Source organism: Thunnus albacares, chromosome 5, assembly GCF_914725855.1.
Source record: "Thunnus albacares chromosome 5, fThuAlb1.1, whole genome shotgun sequence".
Classification (NCBI taxonomy): domain Eukaryota; kingdom Metazoa; phylum Chordata; class Actinopteri; order Scombriformes; family Scombridae; genus Thunnus; species Thunnus albacares.
This window is the reverse complement of record NC_058110.1, coordinates 5,104,406-5,109,438: the sequence shown is the minus strand read 5'-3', so window position 1 is coordinate 5,109,438 and position 5,033 is coordinate 5,104,406. Positions and strand designations below refer to the sequence as shown.

The 5,033-nt window shown below is 37.0% G+C and overlaps 1 long non-coding RNA gene across 1 annotated transcript; it reads right to left on the bottom strand.

Annotated features, from left to right (window-relative positions):
- Positions 1-3,060: 3,060 nt before the first annotated feature.
- On the bottom strand, positions 3,061-4,581 carry LOC122982145. The gene is made up of 4 exons (XR_006403406.1): positions 4,493-4,581; positions 3,851-4,015; positions 3,651-3,710; positions 3,061-3,150 (listed from the first exon to the last, which is right to left on the bottom strand). It is a non-coding gene; the product is annotated as an uncharacterized LOC122982145 (long non-coding RNA).
- Positions 4,582-5,033: the final 452 nt, after the last annotated feature.

The window sequence follows — 5,033 nt, the reverse complement described above, 5'->3', positions numbered from 1 at the left end:
TTGAGGTCCTGCTTCAACATCCAGCGTCTGATTAACTCAAGATACATAAAACTGTTTGTCTCTCACATGGCATCTTGATTTGTGGATGTTATATCAGCCCGAAACCTACAAATAGTAGAGACCACTTTCATATAGTTTCCAACTGCAGCTATTTGACAGCTGCAGTTTGATTGGTACTATACTAAAGGGAGATCTTTAAATACATCTTTGAGATTAAATTTAACGGCATACCTGAGAATTCTGAATAAAAATACTGCAATTGCCATATTGGATGATAACCAGACAAGGAAATAGCTACAATTATCCTTTAAAAGGAAAAGAAGAAATATCTACCACTTGTAACTTGTTTTTACATCCATAAGTATTTTTCCTTGGGTATACCCAAAGCGGCATTAATCTTTCTTACTTTCTTTTTTGGACCACTTGGGGACAGAACTCACATTTGACATATTACTAATGTGTGACTAATGTATCAGGAAACTGTTGCTATTTACATGTTCTGCAGACACATAGCAAATTTAGCATTAAGTTGGAGTTGTGTTTATGACTCAACCAGATGAATGTAAATCTAATATTCACTCTCAATCTCCAAATATACTGCTCTTGCATCCTTGATGAGTTGATTGAGAATGGTTAATAGCTCCTTCATTTGAAGGTAGTGAACATGGAACCTTGGCCTTTCTTTAATTACTTCTATGGCATTGAATGGAAGCATCTATCCAAGGGGACAGATTAACAACTGGGGTTAGTCTGATCTTATTTGCAGTAACGGTATCAAGAGCTAAGGAGCACAATTCAATAAACCAGTTAATGAAGTCATTGATATTGGAAAACTTAGGAATTCCCTTGGACATATCAAGGAGGAGAGGGAAAAACTTAGCTGCAGAATGCTCATTAACAATGTGAGACTGTATAGTTTGTTTCTGAGAAGTCAACAATGACTGTAGAACCGTGTCAAAAATTATACATTTGTGATCAGCAACACTAAACCAGACACATGCAGGGAATAAAGAGTCAAGCCAAGTGTAAAAACAAGATCGAGGGTGTACCCATGGTTCTGTGTGGAACTTTTAGAGGACCTTCAATTTGAAACTGTGGAGGAACCTCTTAAGGTGCTTTGAGGAACCTTCAAGAAAAGGTTCTCAGAAGAATCCATTCTTGAGGTTACTTGAGGAACCTTTTGAAGCTCTGAGAGGAACCTTTATAGTAATTATTATTGATGAATTAACTGTATAGTAGAACTGTAATGATTGTGAGTTGAACTTTTTCTAATTTGCAAAAATAAATAAATGGAAAACTCAATAAATACAAAAGATTACACAGGAATAAATTAACATTGTATAACTGTATAATGTCAATAAATATATTAACCCAACAATTCAGTGCACAGGAAAAAATAAACATTGTATAATGTCAATAAATATATTAATCCAACAATTCATTTAAAAAAATATGTGCATGTACATGTACAATATAATGTCTCATTAATGATCAATACGTTTGTAATGTTATAAGTAACTAAATTAATATACATTAGACCTGCATGAAATATTACACGGGAATAAATAAACATTGTATATTTGTATAATGTCAATAAATATATGAATCCAACAATTCAATTAAAAAAAATATGTGTAATACTGTGTATCAATATTTGTGTAATTTCAATTCATTTCAGTTCATTTCTCACTTGTGACATTTAGAGCAAGAAATTTGCCATTTTAATGCACCCTATTGGAACTTTATCATTTGACTTCATACCAACCATGCACTGCAATTAGAGTCTTCTTTGTGGTCTGTGCATATTTAACTCGAAAGATAAAATAGATCCCCAGTACAGCACCAACTCCCACCAAGATGTCATCTGGCTTTGCAATGTCAATTCCATCCATGTGAAGAGAAATTTCACATTCAACACTGAAGGAGTTCCCACTCACCTGCAGCACAGGTGTAGGAGCCTTCATCACCTATGAAAAGCACACAACAAATACATTATCTGTCATGAGTATATGATATTTATAATGTGGTATTCAAGCACTCTCTCTTTTATTTAACTGTCTGCAATGGCAACTTAAATACTGTTTCTATGGCATATTAATCTTGTGTAGGTTAATACGGCATTAATTAGATATCAAGTTCTAAAAAATGATCAAAATTTTGCAGTTAAAGGTTCAGTTGGTAACTTTTATGAAAATAACTTGTCATATTTGCTGAAACTGTCACTATGTCCTGACAGAATGACAGGAAAGAAATCAGGTTCCTCTGGCTCTTCTTAGTGCTCCTAATGCCATTTGCAAGAATCCACCACGTCCAAATGAAAACAACCAATCAGAGCCAAGAGGAGTCACTGACACAGTGTCAAGCACTGCTGTACACACACTGCGAAGGCCTCCTCCCCTGTGCAGGCTCTCACTCTGTCGGCTTCAGAAGTCCCTTTTGATATAAGAAAATGTAGACACAACAACAATTTTTTTTTAAGGGAGGAAGTGTTCAAGCACCAATTTTGCAATGCAGTTTTCAAAAGGTTATGATGTGTTGATGTGCTTGATTTCAGAGAAAATCGAAAAGATGAATATTTTGTATACATTACAAATTTGCCTAGAAGAGTAACCTATTAAAAGCGAAACTTTTATACATTAACTCCATGTGGGGTTTGAACTCAAAATGCTGATATGCCGTAAAGCTGGGAACTCCTGAAGAATGTCACTGGTGGAGTGGCTTTGAATGAAGTGGACTTTCAGTGATGTCCTCTTCATTTTCTCCTTCAAGATGTCGATGTTTGGATGGCCCTTTTTGCACTCCTCTTTCATTCTTGCAACATACATCTGTACACTATAGCCCTAATTCCCTGTAAATGTTATAGGACATGTATCCTTAATATTGAGGAAAAGGTAGGGTTTGTTTAAAAAAAAAGTGAATATGCATCATTTAAAAACTTACATTGGACTTGAAGGAGATAGCACTGTGGACAAGAGCATCTTCATCCTTGCCAGCAGGTGTCTTGTCAGACGGAAAAAATAAAAACATGATCATTAAAATAGAACAGTTAATCAAGCTTATCCACATGGTCTTGAGTGAACCGTAGATGGCAGTGATGTTCTTTTTGGAGAGAAGTGGCTTTTCTCCTCTGCCATGCACACCATTGAGGCGCTGTGGGGAGACGAGCGACTACAAGTGTAAATACAAAAAATTGTTTTGTTTGTTTTGTTATGATACATTTTCATATAAATGATGATGCTGCAAAAAATAGTTTACTCTTGCAGTTTGAAAAGTTTAAATGAGCTAATAAGCTAGCTAATGCTAGGTAGCAACCAACACTGGCAATTAATATGAACAATCTCATATCCAGCAAATGATTTCACATTGATGTCTGTGTAACAATGTAATGGAAACTTCTATAAACATCTACTAACAGCTGCTGGGTAATTGTTTCCATGGTGATCACTTATAAGTCCATTGGTCATGTGACTATGTAGCACAGTACGGTAATTTTCACATACAGCATACTGCACTGTATACTTCTACATGAAGTAGCAGGCTGTATACAGTATATATGTATGCAGTATGCAGTATGTAGCGTCCAGTATGCGATTCCGAACACAGCTCTTGTCAGAAGCATGTAGTGTGCAGCAGACTTTGATGGTTACTACCTTGATAGTAGAGATTGCAGAGCTGTGGCCTTGAATTACAGCATCCTCGCCAGCAGGCATCTGTATGGACGAGAAAGAAAATCACATAAAGTAAACTGTAAGGGTTAGGATGGACAACAGTAACAATGTCATCCTGCAAGCTACTGTTTGTGAAAATCAGGCTAAGCAAACTATGGGTTTAATTTCATCACAACACTCACCATGACTTTCTTTGTTGGTTGTTGTGCCAGTGATGAGTTCCCTTCTGCTGAAGACACTGACAGCCTCCTTTTGCCATGCTTTCCTCTGTGATATTCTACCTCAGGACTGACAAGTGGGATTCACTCCTTTTTAAACTTATTTTTAAGCATTCTCAACCAAGACTCCTAAGAAAGATAGTACAAGGAAATTCACAGCTTTGGTTCATGGCTTTGTTCTTACAGACAACGCCTTGAGCAATATGCCAGTACAAGTGTAGCCATTCAGTGTGAAGAGCATGCATTTACAAGTTCAGTGTGTAGGATTTAGTGGCATCTCGCAATGAAGTTCCAGACTGCAACCAACTGAACATCACTAGCCTTAGGAGAACCTACGGTGGCCGTCGCTAAAACACTAAAGACCCTCTCTGGAGCCAGTATTTGGTTTGTCCGTTCTAGGCTACTGGGCAATTCCACAGAAGAGGACCTGCTCCCTCTATAGATATAAAGGGCTCATTATAAAGTAACAACAACACAACAATTCTTATTTTCAGCTGATTATACACTAATGAAATCATAATTATGAATATTATAATCAATTTCTGCCATACTCTGTCAATGGATCCCTCTAAATCCTACACACCGGACCTTTAGTAATTCACTTACATATCCTTGTCCTGTGCGATTCCGGAGGAGAGGATGTTTAGATACAAGAATAGTACAAACATCATGGTACTGCCTACTGGTTGAGTACCTTTTCAAAGAAACACAGAGCACATCCTTTAAAGGACTGATGAACAATGTCACAGTGTTTGTCTGTAAATGTGTTATAAAACTGTTATTATTTGGATACTTGATCATGATTAAAGCACTAGCTATAAGCACTGTGGGTCCAGGCTAAGATGTGCTTTTGATAGACACTGACCTAAATTATGCAGTTTTGTTTAGTTCTCCATTTTCCATTGCTTCAGGCTAAATGTACCATATGTACATACAAATTGTGTCAAACAGGACTTGTATGATCTGGGACCTCCACTTTGATCTGTAGGCAGGGGTATGAAAGTCCAAGCTCTCCTCCATGAGTTTGTGCTGCAGGACAGCTGGAAACTCTGGTAAGTGAAAAAAATGAGGCTGTGCTGATGGAGCTTTTTCCGGAGGAGGAGAGTGGAAACATTATGTATGATTAATTGAAGCTATTCAGCAAAGT